Source organism: Eretmochelys imbricata, chromosome 5 (genome assembly GCF_965152235.1).
Source record: "Eretmochelys imbricata isolate rEreImb1 chromosome 5, rEreImb1.hap1, whole genome shotgun sequence".
NCBI classification, from domain to species: domain Eukaryota; kingdom Metazoa; phylum Chordata; order Testudines; family Cheloniidae; genus Eretmochelys; species Eretmochelys imbricata.
Window position 1 is genome coordinate 98,466,277 of NC_135576.1, and position 17,974 is coordinate 98,484,250.

A 17,974-nucleotide genomic window follows, 5' to 3' on the forward strand; every position below is an offset into this window, starting at 1 on the left:
TCAACAAAACCAGCAGAATCAGTTCATTTTCCTGGAAGTGGGCACATAAATCACAAAGGAGAGAGATTCTGTCCTAGGGTATTAAGTAGCACTAAAAGCATTTAAGTAGGGAACCAAACCTCACACTCATGGGGGAATCTGTCCTGGTAGGCATAATGCACTGTTTACTTTATATAGCCGTTTGTTAACAGAATATAAAATGGGATTCACAGAAATAAGAATTCATTTGTCCCTAAAAATTCAGAGTCATGATGATAATAGAGGAAGGGTTTGAATTTACCGGCTAGTTAGAAGAGGATTCTTTGCTCAGAGAGCAGCCCCAATGACTACACTGTAAATACTCAATAAGGACTACTCTCATGAATAGGAGTTTCAAGGTCAAGCCCATAGGATTGTCACGGCATGAAACCTTCAAAACCTGCAACAAATGTTCTCATTTTTCTCCATGAGATAGAAAGCATTAGTAGTTTTTAATAGTATAATTATGGAGGCATCTGTTGTGGATCCAAAGTTAAGATTTAATTGAGTTTTGCACTTAAAGCAGGGATTCAGCATCTTATGTATGGAAAAATAGACTCTTCATCTCAAAATTAGAGCACTTAATCTTAGAGTGTAGAATGAATTTTCCGAAACTTTTCAAGTAAATCTATGTATTAGTTTAGTAGTTAATATTAATTATAAAATAGATCATTTAAGAAATGTATTGGAGAGAGTCAGAGAGAGGTTTTATAACAGCGGTAAGACTTAGGCATAGTGATATAGTAGAAATCATATTTTTAGGATGTTTGCAAAAAGCAATAGAGTAAGTGAAATTACATTTTTCCCCCCAACTGATCTACACCAATTTCCTTTTCTTTTGCCCTGTTTTCTTTCCTTTATTTTTTTTTTTTCAGTTTGGTTGCTACAGCTAAACAGTCTGTCCTCTCATTAGAGAAGCAAACAAGCACTGTGTGGACTAATATGCATCAAGGTTGGTGGCATGTCTGTTTTAAATCAGTGAATTTATTTAGTCAATGAGAAACAGCATTATAGCACTATTGTTGTTCCATAAGCTAAATTAGAAGGGTAATTTGAAAGTTTATTTTGCAAAGCAATGTTACACCACATTTTGTTTGATTTCTGATTTAAAAAATGAAAACCTTATTAACATGGAATTATTACTACCCTCCATACATTGCAGAGGATCACATGCAGAAGCACTTAGTAAATAGGCCCCATAAGTAATACATTTCAAAAGAAGGCTTTGGGAATATGACTAATAGCTCTTAAAACAGACTAGTTTTATTAAAGTTTTAAAATATGAAATTTACATGTTGTAGTATAAAAGATCATTTCTGAGTTTAATTGCTGATCCCTTGACTTCCATGGCTTGGCTCCTGCAAACAACTAAACTATACTAGCTACAGATAGATTTTTAGAAGAAAAATTGTTCAAATCCTTAAAAAGCAAATTTCTCATAGAAAACCACCATTAATGGGGCCTCTTTTGCCTTTACTAATAGGAAATGCTGCTGTTACTGGAAAATTAGACATGCTATTGATCCACTGTTCAATTCCAAATAGGGTGTTACTGTCACAGTGGGAATTACACAGACACAAGCAAGCATGGATCTTTCAAGGATCTTGTTGTGTGTCGTACCAACTGTTATGTAAACAGCACACAAACAGATAAATTGCAAGGTCACAGTCTTTTACTTCTTAAAATCCAGAACCACAGCCCACATGAACCAAAAACAGAGAGTGCGTGAGCTAGCTGTTCTATAAGACAGAGAGGCACAACTCACCACACTATGCTTTAGGCTGACTCTTTGCAGATTGATTCCTGAAAGACCCAGATCACATGCTTCCATACAGGGCCCCTTGCCTGCAAGCGGGACTAGGAATCCTCCCTGACCCCTGAAATGGAAAGTGATATTTTATCATTTTAACTCAGTTTTCAATACGCTATACAAAATGGAATTAGAAATAGTTTGTGGTGTAAGGCAGTGTGGTTGATTTCTGTGTTTCCAGTTCTCTATGTGACTAATATGTTTTGTGTAGGGTTGGGAAGACTTCTGGTAATTCAGTGCACACAGCTTGTCTCATCTTGTACCTCCATCTCCCATCATGCCTACAGCACCCTGTCATCTGACAATGGTTAAGCACGTGGCAAGCTGAGACTACTGCTTATTATGCAAAAACATGCTTGCTTTACTGTTGTTTCATCCCATTCCCATCCACCTAGTTCTTTTGTTTCGTGTGCCTGTTGTGTCTTGGTATAAACATAGATAATTAGTTTTCTGGTGCAGGGACTGTCTTTTTACTACTATGGTGTTAGGCCTAAAGGGGTGCTGATCCTTGATTTGGGTCCCCTAGCTGCTACTGTAATACACAGAAATAATGATTGAAAAAGTAATTGCAGAAACATTTTCCAAGGTAGAAAAGGGACTTTCTTGTTATGGTTTTCTGTGATATCCAGAATTTGTGTCACTATCCAAGTGTTTATAGTTTTTTTTAATGAAAAGACATATATTTCTCAAGCGTGCACAAGTGGAGGATGTAGGGAAACATATATTAGTGTTGGATGTGCCTAACAAATTGTAAAATTTTGAATATGGAATTGGTTACATATGTAAAGTTGAAGTCCATAGGACTCAATAAGGTTTCATAATAGTTCAAAAAGAGAAAAAGTATCTTTTTAAATTACAATGGTCTTATTTCATAATTTAGTTAACTCTCATTTTTTTTTGTATTTTCCTTTTGTTTATTTTATGGAGCTTTCTGATCTGAATCTCACTTTTAGTTCTTTGATGTTTTGCAAAGAAAAAATATCAACTGCTACAGCTGGGCCACTTCTTGCTGAGGAGGATCAACTATTTCACAGGCCAAGCTTCTTTGTACTAGTTGACAACAGTCACTAGTGCTCAAAATGCCCATGGAGTGTAATGATGGAATGTTAGTAACAGTAACTCTTGAGTGGATTTTATTTTTCAGTCATTGACATCTGTGAAAACTGACGTCTGTCTGAAACATCCATAAAAAGGGTTTTAGTGGTGCTTCCAAATACATAGTATTCCATGACATCTTTGTAATTAATATTAACATCTTTCTAAAGACTACTTGTTGCTATATTGGTTGTTAGCAATATAACTTTGGGTGAAAGACTGATATTGACAAACTCTCTTGACCTACTCCTAAGTTACATTTGCTTATTATGTGCAATCCATCACTGTAGACATTTCCTCTTAAGCACAGAGTTGTTCCTTTTTGTTTCTTCTCTTTGGTGATGGTTTTATTTACTGGAACAGACCCTTAGGTATATGTATTCTCTGGCAGTATTAATTAATGGAACACACACAAACTCTGTTACACAGCTAACTGAATAACTGCAGAACAAACTAGAGGCACTCCTGGGTCAGCTGCCTGCCCTGCTGAATATTGGAGACAGCAAGATGTTAACAGAGATGTGTATCCTCAGGTAGATGAATATTGTGACAGTCAAGGGGAGCAGCAGGGTTCTCCCACCTCCCAGCCAAATGAGTCTGGGCTGTGTGATAACAGGAGAACAGTCAGCTGAGATAACCACTCTGGTATAAGACACCTTATGTTGGCCTTGTAATGTCGATAGCATGGTGTGTGCGCAGTTATGGACAAAGAGCAGGTGCCGAATGACCTTCTGGACAGGTACTGCTAGATATAGTATAAAGGGAGACTGTGAGGATATGTGTACTGTTTAAATCTCAAACAAGAAGTCAGGTAGCACAGAGCTTGGTAAATTTCTAGGCAGAAGCTCTACAAGGAAGTAGAGAGACAGAACAAGCTTTAGAGATGGATATTACTGTTTTCCTTATTCTACTAAAGTTCCTTGTTTAGTGTTAAAAGAAAATGTAACATTAGTGTTTGTAATTCTTTGCCATTGTCATGTGGCACAGGACTCCATTAGAACTAAATGTGACTGTATACATTTAAATTACTGAAAGGAGTGAGGTATATGTTGCAGAAAGTTGTCACTCTGTATCTGTCCACTGTCCTTTAAATGCAGAGGAGCTCCTTGCCTAGTGCAAGGCTGTTGCCATTTTTTTTCTCACCTCATATGCATAACAGCACAGGGCAAATCACTGTTTCTCTCTCTCTCTCTCTCGTATGCAAACTTTATATTTGTTTTGCTTTCTTTATTATGACCTAAGTCATCTAGACTAAAAAAGTTCACTCTTTTTTGACTGGGAAACATGGTAACCTGATGGTTAGAACAAGGAACTGGAAATTAAGTTTACTAGGCTCCATTCCGTGCTTTGCTTATTAATTTTCTGTGTCAATATAGACAATTCACTTTGACACTCTCTTGCTCTCTCTATCTTTCAATTTACTCATCTTGGAAATTAGGTACTAGATGATCTAACATAAATGATTCACTGGGGAACTTTGTGACTTAGTTAAGTGATAAAGAACATTTCAATAGTTAGATGAAATGGGACAAGTAAGTACAAAGTACTAAATAATAAAAATGAGAGTATATAATTGCATGAGAATACAAAATGTAACAGACAAGAAATATAAAAATATCACATGACTGTATGCAACAAAAGTCAGAAAAATACTGTAGTACTCGGGTAAGAACTTAGACTTATGGCTCATTATTATCAATAATGGAAAGGAAATCTAGTTGAGAGGGAAGGGCAAAAAGAATGTTAGAAGTTTAGAGGGAAAACTGGAACTGACTGTATTCTAGAAAAGTAAATATTAAAAGGACATATGACGAGCTTTTCAATACACTAAAAGGATGGGCATACAATAGAAATATTCAAATTATTAATGTTAACAATAGCACTCAGTAATACATAGTTAACAAGGAAACAGCAAAGAGCCTAAACATTTTTGTTCACATTATATTAAGGGTACATTTATAAATAATTAATAGATATCTTAGCAAATAGTTAATCACTTGTTAGAATCGAGTTGCTCAATAGGTTGTCTATAACCATGGTCGTATGTAACAGTTTATAACATGTTCTACGTATGTGCTTGTAACACTCTATAATATGTGATATTCGTGTCTAGATTTTGAACATGTTTGTAACATCAGTCATTTATCAATACTTTATGTAGTCTTAATATAACATGACCAACATGTGTGTGCGTGCAAGCACGGGATAGTGAATTTGTGAAACATCTTAGCAAAGGTAGCAGTAGAAAAGAGCAGCAAAGCTATGTTCCAAAAACATCTAACAGCAAGAGCTGTGCAAAACTTCAATCAATTATTTATTCTAAATCCAAAACACAGGCTGAGTTGCACTTGAGTTACACAAGCTTCAAGTAAATCAGGGTCAATTTGTGTGTTAAGATAGATGCCACATTAGACTTGGGGAGTTCAGATGAGTTTTGTGGCATGTTCACATTTCCAGTTTGTTAGAACACAACTTTCTGGGGATGCAAAAACATGCAAAACAAAGTGGGAAAAAATGATTAGCACTGAACTTTGTGAATTTAAATTTAAAGGTAGTGAACAAAGATGGTTATTATACCATATTTGTGAACAATAGCTACTACTTATATACTGCAGGGGTGAGCACCCTGTAATGCTGGAGGACAATGTTGTCAATAAGAGAACTTTTATTTGATTATGAATTGAAAATGTTTCCTAAACCTAAACCCTGTGACTTTTAAACTCAAGCTTCTGAGTCAATCCCGTGACTAAAGGGAGGTGGGCGAGGGGGCCTCAGGAGTTACTCTCTTGCGAGCAGCAAGCTTTGAGCAGCTGCTGTCTCTTCTCTTTGGGCATAAGCATTCGTGGGCTAAAATTTGTTAGCCTCTAAGGTGTCACAAGTACTCGTTGATTTTGTTGATGCAGACTAACACGCCTACCACTCTGAAACCTGTATCTTCTGTGTATCTGCTGCTCAGCAGCTCCCCTGCTGACCATGTGCTGCATCACAGGGGAGGGAGAAGTGAGTTGCTTGGATTGTCTGCTTGGCTGTTGGACTATGAGAGCCCCAGGGAGAGCAGGATAGGATAGGAGCTTGAATGGCTCTGCCTGAGCTTTCGGGAGTGCCTATTAGCAAAAGATACTGCAGGAATATCCAGGAGAAGGGGGAAAGAGGTGAAGCACAGAAACAACAGCCAGTTATACTTCCTTGATTAAGCAGGCAGAGTGCTCTGTCTTGTGCTAGCTGGAAACCTTTCCCTAGGGACCATACGTCAACTGGGGATAGATAGCCAGAGTACAATGCACATCCTTCTCACTCCTGATAGACACCTCTCTCTATGCAGCTCCTGGTGCACGGCGTAAGAGCCAGTTATGCTAACTTGATGTCTGCTGGAAATTTTCCCATGCTTAGAGAGAACTTGATAATAGTGAGGCAGCTGGTGTGCAGAGACTGCTGCCTGTCATGCTGACCAGTACTGTCATGTTTCCTTTTGCTCTCCTGTCTGTCTGCATCCACCTGTTGTCTCTCATCTTGTACTTGGATTGTAAACTCTTTAGGGTAGGGACAGTCTTTGTTCTGTTTGTACAGAGCCTAGCACAGTGGGGTCCAGATCTGTGACAGTACCTACTAGACACTCCCTAAGTACAAAAAAATAATAGGGGAATCTTGAGCAGGGGGCATGCTACTGGCTTCCATTCCCTTTGTGCTGACTGAGTGATGCCAAGGGAACAAGAAACAGGACAGTTTGCTCTTAAATATTTGTTAGCATCAGCCCTTTGATCTTGTTGTTATATATTTGCCCCCAGGCTAAAATGGTTGGGCACAACCAATATACTGTAACTAGTTTGGATTTTATGGAATGTCAACCATTCTTTCATTTTTTTAGTATTCTTATATGTGCTGCTTTCATGTATTGTACGTAGGGATATGGGCTATGGTAGATGTTTATGAACACAGGATTGTTATGTGAGATTATGGAAATTGGCAAGAAGAGCTTTTAAAAATACTTTCTTTAGGTACCATGGCAATCTTTCTTGTCAGCTGGCAGCAACGGAACTTGCCTTAAATTGTTATGATTTTTGTTTGGCACTTGACAAAGTAATAGGTCTCACTGTAATGGTAGTGCAGTAACTGTGTCGGAAAGGGGGAACACTTTAATCTGAACAATGGCAATGCTAACATTTAGTGCTGCTATGTTATAACAGCATTTAATAGGAGGATAAAGTCTAACGTGATTCTTGCACCTCCATAATCTTCTGATGTAGAGACAAGGAGCCTGGTTTTCAAAAGAGCTGATCACCTACCGTTGCAACAGAATTCAATGACAGCTGCAGATGCGCAGCAGTACCGCTGGTTGAAAATCTTCAATTTGACAATTTTTCATTACAGTTTTGACCAAAAAATGGATTCAAATTTATGAGAACTTCCATGAAAATGGTATCCCATTTTTCGACCAGCTCTTCTCAACACCTCTGAAAATCATGCCTTTGGAGCTTGAATCTTCACTGCCACTCCCTTAGATTACTTACAGCCATTCAATGTGTGAGTTAGTTACTATTCTGATTGGTAGCAACTATCGGTCTATTTGTATGCCCCTCTTCACTGTTATATCTGGGTGCCTTACAGTCACTAATCTATTTATCCTCATGTGTGAGATAGGGGAAGTCCTATCCCCATGTTGCAGTTGGGGAACTGAGCCATAGAGCAGATTTAAGTGATTTGCTCAAGGTGACACAGAACCGGGAGCTGACTCTAGATCTTTTGAGTTCTATTCCCATGCTCTATTCACTACACCATCCTTTCTACCCTATCTGGAAGTTAGTAGGTAGTATTTTTTACACACACACACACACTCTTTCTACAGGTCTAAATGACTAGTCAAGAGGCCAGGCAGTGAAGAAGCAGGCCCATGAAAACAAATGGATGCATACTAAACACTGCACTATATATAAGCCACTGTGTGTAGCAGAGGGGCATTTACAGAGCTCTATCTCAAGCATTTAAAATGCAGTGGAAGCTAAGATGCATTGGACTTACTATTTTTAGTTTATTAAAACAATCTGTTATATTTTTATAGTGTCTTCTGCTCCCTAACCTTTTTAGAGGTTTGTTATCCTACTTTCTTACACAGTGACAAGAAAGGCAGAGTTCTACCATTTTCCAGTTTCCCTATCTCTAGTGCAATCTGTCCACTTTCTTTTTCAGCAGGTGCCCAATGAATAAGCAGATGTTGGGAGGGTTTACGGTGGTGATGGGGTATGTGTCTTACCAATGAGCCTTCCTGCAGCCTTTTGGAGAAAAAGGTGGGTTATTCAAGGCTGCAGTTTTTCTGCTTTCTTTCCATGGCAAACTCCTCGTCCCTCAGTTTAACCATTTGACAGCACTCATCTACTCCTACTTTCCTAACCCAGCCAAAATGATCATGCTGTGCTCCTTTTAAGTACTATGGTATTTAATGTCAATATTTAGATATGTTCTATCTGCCTGGTTTCCCCTTTGCCTCTTTTAATGAGCCCTGTCAAGGTTCCTTCCCCACTCTGAACTCTAGGGTACAGATGTGGGGACCTACATGAAAACCCCCCAAAGCTTATTTTTACCAGCTTAGGTTAAAACTTCCCCAAGGTACAAACTATTTTACCTTTTGTCCCTGGACCTTATTGCTGCCACCACCAAGCGTCTAACAAAAATAACAGGGAAAGAGCCCACTTGGAAAGTCTTTCCCCCAAGCCCTACACCCCCTTTCCTGGGGAAGGCTTGATAAAAATCCTCACCAATTTGCACAGGTGAACACAGACCCAAATCCTTGGATCTTAAGAACAATGAAAAAGCAATCAGATTCTTAAAAGAAGAATTTTAATTGAAGAAAAAAGTAAAAGAATCACCTCTGTAAAATCAGGATGGTAAATACCTTACAGGGTAATCAGATTCAAAACAAAGAGAATCCCTCTAGGCAAAATCTTAAGTTACAAAAAGACACACAAACAGGAATATACATTCCATTCAGCATAGCTTATTTTATCAGCCATTTAAACAAAACAGAATCTAATGCACATCTAACTAGATTGTTTACTGACTTTTTACAGGAGTTCTGACCTGCATTCCTGCTCTGGTCCCAGCAAAAACAACACACACAGACAGAGAGAACCCTTTGTTCCCCCCACCCCAGCTTTGAAAGTATCTTGTCTCCTCATTGGTCATTTTGCTCAGGTGCCAGCAGGGTTGTCTTAGCTTCTTAACCCTTTGCAGGTGAAAGGGTTTTTCCTCTGGCCAAGAGGGATTTAAAGGTGTTTACCCTTCCCTTTATATTTATGACAAGCCCTTATAAGAGTGTCAGGAAATGTTATTGGAGTCACACTGTAACTCATCAATGGTAGATGTTTACTACTTTTATATGTTATGTTTATAGTTCAACTGAAAAAGTAAAGTGTGTGACATTGAAACCTGTGCAACATGGGCAAAGGGGGCTTGATCACACCCCTTTTCCTTTTCCCTCTGTGGAGGGGGTAAAAAAAAGCAAAAGTCAGATACTTTGGGCCAAATTTAGTTAGGAGGAAGGACGTTTGAGCTTCAGGTCCTTTATCTTGATAACTCCTCAATCTCTGCATGTTTAGAACTCTGCAGTTTTAGGATTACAGGTGAGATTTGGGCAGAGCTGTTCTGCTGAATAATTCTTCCACAAGCCTTGTCTTATTTCAGAATCTGCTCTCAACTTCCCCCTGAATGTGAGTTTTTGGTTGGTAAACAGTTAGAAAACCAACCGGGGTTCAGTTCCTCAGGGAGCCCAACCAATATGAAGGGTTGGGGAGGGGGTCAGGAAGGAGCACAGAGGTACTTGGCTTCTGCATCAGGCCACCAGATTTCTACAGAGGTCCCCAGATTTGTAGGCTTTACTGAGGGATCTTGAGACATACACAGGAACGAGGGCCATCCATGCCCCACAAAAGCGGGAGGGTGGGGTAAACTCTATCCTTGCATCATGTCTTAGAGAGGATAATTCAGAGGATGCTCATTGAGAGTCTGATTCAAATACCATGGAACTCAGTGAAAAGAGTCCCATTGTCTTCAACTGGCTTTGGATCAGGTCCTGAGTTTTCAACTCGCTCAAAGGCTTGTCCATTTAAGACTGATTTGGGACCACAAATATTGGTTTGCTCTTATTAGTGTGACTCTCAGGAACCCATTGTAAACCATTATAGACATATAGATATGTACAAAATAGAGAGCTATAAAAGGTGACTATTAGCATAGCCTCACAAAAACAATGTTACTTGAACTGTGACAAATCCTTAAGGGGTCATTGCAATATTTGTGTTCCTTTTTCTTGTTTCTCTCTTTTGGAGACTGTCAGCTTAACTGTGGAATATGGGAATGATAGTTTTAGATAATTATGAATAGAGAAACAGTGTCTTTAATAAAGAGAGCTACCTGTGTAAAATGGAACATGAAAATGCCTTAAGTTTGTCACATGTCCCCAAATTGAATAAATATGATCTACTGTGAGCCTTAGGAGAGAAGAGAGTGAAGATGTTGCTGTTAAAAAAGGGGTTGATTATCCCCTTCCGTATTCTGATTAAAAGTAACTGGTTATTCCTGTCACACTGGAAAATTCCAACTACTAGAGCCCAAATTGCTGTAAACCTTTATCATTTTAACTAGTCACCAGTGTAACCTTTGTTAAAATAAAATAAAATCAAGGGTACTTCACCTTCTGTATTGCAAAAGCTAAAGCACATTTTAAGTGTTATTAATTGGGCAAGCCATTAATGATCTCAAATGGGATTCTATCTTACTATAAGCGTTCCAGCATTATACATCTCTTGTATCTGTAAATTATAAAGTAAAAGCAAAATACCCTTCTGGGTAATCAATTATTTTTTGTCAAGATCCAAATTTATTGGTCAAGGTATACTCAAAGTACAGACTCCAGAAGAAATAATAAAAAATGATGATAATAGGTAAAACGATTTTGGGGGTCTGTTCAAAAGTGTCTGGTGGTCTGGATTTGGCCTGCAGTCTGCCTACCTGTGCCCTTAAGTATTTTCCTCAGAGGAGTTGTCTCTCAACAGACCCTTAATTTTTAAAAAGTGCATTATATCAGGACATAATCCCACTCATTTGCTGATGATTTTCTGCAATATGACAGAGCAATAAAATTGATCCGTTTCACAATCTCTCTCAATTCATTATGCCAGATAAATCAAGGAAGATATAGTTTTTGTCTTATCAGGCAGAGCCATCTCTCTTCTATCTGAATGTCGGCCCCTCCCCTCATGCTGGTTTATCTCTCCTCAAAATGCTTTGTGAAAGAAAGTGGAAGTACCCTGTCGCTTGCTTTATTTATATTCTTTCATTCCATTCTGCCTTCTCTCCCACAAAAAAAAAAAAGGAAAGAAAGAAAAAAAATCTGAGGAAAAGCAAATGGCTCGGATTCCCTTAATGTCTAACCTGCCTATACTCTGAACAGTGTGAGAAAGCGAGCAAGCAGCTCTTACTGCAGGGTTTTATTCATGCAGGCTTTCCCTTTCCTTTAAAACCGTGCAGCCCTCCTCTGAGCAGCAGGCTGATTGCTTCCATTCAGCCACATTTGGTATGCATGAGCACTACTGCTCCAAGACAGGAGGTTGCTTTCTTAAGGAGGATCAGTGGCTAAGGCAAATCCACTTTGCCAGCCTTCCAACCAAGTTCCAGGAAGCATCTGTCCTACGGAATTGCAGGTGTGGAAATGATGAACGTGGGATGTCAAAACTGTGGAGGACCATTTGTTTTGTAGGCATTATAAGGTTTGCAGTTCACTTTCAAGTGGAATTTTTAGAGGGTCATGAGTCAAACTGATGCTCCCCGACCACTAAACTGGACCATTCGGAAGCTATGCCATGCTGCTTTTCTTCCATCTGTCAGACTTCTTAAGGTATTGTAAAATGGTCATTTTAATATAAAACACTTATTTTCATCCTTTATTCAGAATGTTTCAGATTTTGTTACTGGAGTGAATCCAGAAACTTTGCTTTGAATTATTTTTCTTGTTATCTTAGTGCATAAAGATAGCAAAACTCTGTCTTTACGTATATGGTATGTTTAGCAGAAGTAGAGAGGTCCGAGAGACATTTAACAATGTGAGGTTGGAATAAGAGATGATTGATTCAGTTTCTGCTCCAACTCACCATTTGTTAGGAAAAAATAACTATATGAACTTCTAGGGAAGGAAAAAATCAGTTTAAGGGTGTATGTGTGTGTATATTGTGAGAAGTCTTCGAAGCAGATATTAATTATATGATGTTGGTTAGTCCCCAGGGACACCTATGGGTAGAGTACCACAGAGAACGAACCGTTACATTGATCCTGTGTGAGTGAACAAATATTATCATGGCTTTTTAAAGCTGTACATAATGGTCAGTGGTCAGCCTATGGCTAATTGATAATGCAGATTTCCTGACTGTAATTTTCTGCTAATCCTTTGTTCTTAAACCAAGTGTTACGCTTTGTTTTCATAAGGAGTCTTAAAGATACTTACCTAAATAATAATTATACTATATAGTACATGATGAATGGGTATGAAACTCAGATATTTGCTTCCGTACCTGAAGTACCAATACTACAGTACATCCCAATTTAGCCTTCTAGAGACATATATCAAAACCAAAAGTCAAACGCTTCAGAAGAAAATAAAGTTTGTATTGAGCTGAAAAGTGTCGTTTGTTCTTGGGAAAGCTGGTCACTTGATTTGTTTGAATGTGCTGTGCTCATTTTAAACCCCATAATAATCAGGAATCTGAAACTATTCTCTTTGGCTTTTACACCTGTAAAATCTCTTTTGATCAAGTGCATCTGTAACCTTAATGTTTCATAGGCTGGCCCTGAAGTGAACATTTAATCAGCTGTAATATGAGTATTCTAGTTTAATGTCTTTGAATATAAAATGTGATGTACCCATTGATTTCATATGGCTAATTGGCATTGTGAAAATGAAGTCATTTATTAGAAATAGAATCTTTAAATGTACTATTGAATATATAATAGCTTACTTTTTATTAGTTTTCCAGTTAAGTACTGTATGTATAATAATTGCAGTGTATGCATTGAACAAACTACTACAGTAGCATCATGGCAGGCATTTGATGGATCTTACTTTGACAGAAAGGGGCTATCCTAGGAACAATTGCTTTTCTCAGCCTAGGTGGTATGTGCTGAAGAAAACACAGTGAGCAGTACAGTTGAGTAGATACAGAATATGAATTTATATGTATGCGTAAATGAAAATGCAACAGAAGTAGATCCTACAACAAATGTGGTATATGTGTTTATTTTAATGAGAAAAGCAATTACATGAAGAGCACAAGCTAGAATAAGCAACACATTACCATCAAAATTCACTTAGGAGACTATAATTTCCCAGAGAGGTGGGGGGAGAGACCTCGATGTGGTGGTTTATTAGCACTCCCATTATCATGAAAATTATTTTGTTATCTTTTTGACAGATAAACATTGTGTAGTTTTTCATCACTGTGCATGTTTTAAGGGTAAATGTCACTGATTATTTATTAAACAGCACAAGCTAACTATAATCTTTTTCTTGCTACAACAACAATCCTTTAGGGCTAGATGATGGCTAGTCCCTACACAGGTGAACAAGCATTGGACGAATTCACATACAGGAGCTAGGGACAACACAGTCCTTGTGCACAGGGGTATGCAAGCATTGTGGAAGGCTTTGCACTGATAGGAACCCTAATCATACCAGAGACGATGGGTAGGAGGTGGGGCCTTGGCACTATCCCAGTCTTTCTGCACTGGCGGCTGGCTATGGAAGAAAACGCATGTAGTACCATCTTAAAGGGACACTATCAACTCAAAAATCACACCTTCTAAAACCTTCACCGATTTTTACCATTAGTTTTGAATATTTACAGAGCAGTATCCCCCAAAGGATCCAGACAGGAGCAGGGCCCCAGAGGGCTAGCTACTGTACTGACGCATACAAAGACACAATCCCTGCCCCACAAAGAACTCACTTGTTATAATTAGGTTCTATGCTTGGATTAGAACACCCAAGATTACTCGAACTAGGAGAGAGAAGATTGAGAAAATTTTCCTTCATTTTTTCCTGTGCATTTGACAGTAATTTGTTTATAAACAAATTCACTTTCCCCCCTAGGTACTCAGTTTCCTTATTCTGTGTCTTTCTCACAGCAATAAAGGAGAGAGAATCTTTTTCTTTTTTCCCCTAAAGAGAAGAATCTGACTATAAATCCACAAACTTTGCAAGGGGATTCAGGGACAGGTGTAGTACCTGAAACTAATTTGAACTCATTTTAAAAAATTGCCTAAATTTTAAGTTGATAGCATCCATTTAAAAGGTAATGCAGTGGCTGTGTCATGATAAATAAATGGCGCAATAGTTTCCTTTATTCTTGTATTTGCTTATATAGCTTTATTTTTGTTATGTTGTACTGATTTCTCTTAAGTTAATACCATTTGTGAAAATGCTGGACACAGAACAAGTATATTCTTATCACCTGTTATATTTATAGAGTTGGATCCCAAAGTCCTTACTCAGTTCCTTCTATCGAAGTTAACGGGAATTTGCCTGTATAATGATGTCAGCCAGTCCTTTCTATTTAATTTCTCTTTTGCCTAATATACTGTATTACTAAATGGGATTAGCTTCTTGCACAATGAGTGTGCTCAGTAAAAGGATTATCTTTGCTACAACTGATGTTTCTATCCATATAGCATCCGTTTTATCATCATTATGTACTTTATCTGATGTTGCCAAACTCTATTTCAATATATTTCATACAGCTGTACTGGTGGGCAACCTGCAGCCCATGGGCTGTGCGCAGCCCATCAGGGTAATCCGCTGGCAGGCCGTGAGACAGTTTGTTTACACTGACTGTCCACAGGCACAGCTGCCTGCAGCTCCCAGTGGCCACAGCTCACCGATCCCGGCCAATTGGAGCTGTGGGAAGCAGCAGCCTGCACATCCTGTGGGGGCTGTGCCTGTGGACGGTCAATGTAAACAAACGGTCTCGCAGCCCGGCAGCACATTACCCTGACGGGCTGTGGGCCACAGGTTGCTCACCACTGATGGTATAGTCTTTTATTTAGTCTTCAAAGAATAAAAATTTACAATGACACTAAATCATTCTCATCTCTGTACTTTATTTTATACAATCAGAACAAAATAACAAAACATTTTAAAATTGAAAGCTGACATATATGCTCAAACTGTAAGAGTAGTAACAAACTCTAGGGACTTAGAATAATTTTCCATAGTGACCTCTGATGTAGTACTCAGTATTAAACAATGTAACCCCCATCTTCATCTGTCTATACTGTATATTAAACTAGTCTCTTTAACAAGGAGCTGTCTTCTCCCTTCACTCTGTCAGTTCAATTTTAGTTGTAGTGATCTATTAATTTTAAGATACAACAGTAGCAGCCAGGACTGGCTAATAGCTTCCCTTTACACTATTCTGTGCTGATAAGCCTGTGGGATGCACTTGAAATGACTGATTTTAAATTACTAACATAATTCTGCTTTTCAACAGGTAACCCAGATTCATTATCCTAGTGTTGTGTTGAATTGGCATGGCCTTCTCTGTTACATGGATTGACAGTATTTGTAGTGTGGGACATAGTGGCCTGATTTGATTTAGCTAAACTAGGATCATTCACAGATGCTGACAGGCTGGACACCATCCAACTCTATTTCTTATGCTTGTCTTCCAGGCATGCATATCTGTTTTAACCTATTTTAGTAATACCCTCATGTTTAGAAATGGTTTTATAATCCTATTTTCTTAGTTTTTCATTTTCTAACAGAGAAACAGAATATTAAAGAACTAGGAAGCTATTACATTTGAAGCATGAATTAAACCAAATTACTGTTTGGCATTTTTACAATTGGTGCTTCATTGGATTGGGTTTCTTTATTTTTCTTTTTTCCCTATAACATATAGAGCATTCTTGCAGAAAATACTATGTGGCTTTTTTACATGCTACACAAGCACTCAGTATCACTGCTTCAAATATAAAATAAGAATACTAAGATGAACATAGCTTGGAAATCCTTGTGCAGACAGAGCAATTTTGTGTTGTAGAGAAAAATTGTCATTTTCCCCCCAGATGGTCATCGAAAAGAGAAGAGCTATCTTCCAAAGAGGGCTTTCCATCTGTGACAGCTTAGCTTCAATTTCTCTGCTTTAGCTCTGTTTGCTTGTTCGCATGTTGAGACAGGACCTTGTTATATTGATTTTTCTTTGAATCTTTAAATCAGGAGAGTTGATTTTAATGGCATAATATTAATTGTGCAAGGAATTTCATATGATATGTATACAGTCTCAATTCATCCAAGTATCATGCATTTAAAAGCTGTTCTATTTTGAGAAGACATGGGGAAATAAACTCCATTTAGCTCAATGATATTGGCTGAAGAGGAGATGCTTGGGAGTGAATGCAGCAGCAGGGAAAATAAAGATGGGAGGATTTAGAGTAAATATACATTTCTGAGCAGGTCTGTGTGTTGATGAAAAATTGATCAATAACATCACTAGCAAGGCTTCACTTTACAGACCGTATGCCTCTAGGAGTGTCTGCAGATGTTAAACCTCTGGTTAAGGCAGATATGAGGATGACACATACCATGGAGGTAGGAGATGGAATAATGCATAGAAAATCCAGGGCAGGGCTTGGATAGTAAGGGGGTACAAAGGAAAATTCGTCTGATGTTCAGTAAGGTCAGTTTTACCGATTTAGAGGCATGCTCATATGGAAATACTGTATATCAACCTTTGCATAACTTGTAAGCAATGATTTTACTTCACCTACTTCTGCACAATAGGGCTACTGGAATGATTTTACAATGAGTCTGGAATTTACTTTCTATAAACATACAGCTCTAGGTTTGCCCGAGTCGTAAGAAAAGGAAAAAGTCAGAAGAAACAATGGAAAAAATAAATTAGCTATTTCTTAACCACATGGTTCAGTGGGAAGTGTCCATTTGACTATATCAATTAACTACAGAAGAAACCTACTCAGTTCGGGGACAATCTGATTCATCTTAGTGATTGCCATGTGCTGTCCATCAAATGCTTTTTGGTGACTTAAAGGCATCAGATGCTAATTTCTGATCAAAATAGAAATCAGTTAACATCTTTTAAAGTTGCATTACACAGGAAAGTGTATGTAGGGAAATTGAGAGGGCAACCACGTAAGAGGCTGAAAAAAAGAGGGTGTTGGAATATGGCATGGTGTCTTTTAAAGTACAAAAAAGATATGCATTGGGTGAAATCCTGAACTCATTAAAATGACTGGAAAGTTGTGCCAAATGTCTAGAGATGTGCCAGGATAGCTAAGTGTGAAGATTAACATTTCTTAATACTGTACCATCTTTTGTAACCTGATTTGACACTCTCATTTCAGCATAATTATTCTCTTTTAAATTCATCCGTAGAAAACTGGTCACACTTCAGGGATTTGTGTGCAGTTGTGTACACTACATAGGTGGCGAGTTGTATGGGCCCGTGGTGTCCATGCTCCACCAATATTCAGGATCGTCAGCCCGACTTCACCAATGTTTGGGGCTCCGTGGTCAGCCCTGAGACCAGGGTCCTGGCTGCCACCTGGGGCTCCGCTGCCAGCCCCGCGCCCAGGGACACCAAATTTGTGTGGAACATGGTAGGGGAGGGTTTGGGGATTTAAATGAGAGAAGCTAAGAGGTAGACACAGAACAAATAGGAACCTGAAGACATAGATCTTGCTGAGGAGCCTGACCTTGCTCCCATTGTAGTTAGTGGGAGTTTTCCCATTGTGCTCAAAGGGAGAGGAACTGAGCCCAAACTGTGATTTAAACTGTGTTTTAAAACCTGATGAAAGTCGCTTTGCACAACAGTTAACAGATTTCCAGCTGCACATTGGAAATTAAAAGGCACTGCTAAACAGGACAGCTATACGGGAAAGAACAGAGTGTCGAACGTAATAGCAGAAGCATACAAAAATAAAATGGAAACGTTTGTTAAAACAACCACCTTTCCTGTATATTAAACAGATAAGACCTCTTCCCTATGGTCTAGT

General features: G+C 38.5%; 1 protein-coding gene across 6 annotated transcripts in view; it reads left to right on the plus strand.

Annotated features, from left to right (window-relative positions):
• The window catches only part of TRPM3 (transient receptor potential cation channel subfamily M member 3), a 612,909-nt gene that overhangs the window by 185,090 nt on the left and 409,845 nt on the right, over positions 1–17,974 (plus strand). For 2 of the 6 annotated variants that reach the window (XM_077816406.1, XM_077816407.1), the window contains exon 1: positions 11,724–11,810. The exons of the other annotated variants lie outside the window; for them this stretch is intronic. The gene's annotated coding sequence lies outside the window, so the exon portion shown is untranslated. Of the gene's footprint in view, positions 1–11,723; positions 11,811–17,974 lie in introns of those variants that run through there. 6 annotated transcript variants of the gene reach the window in all.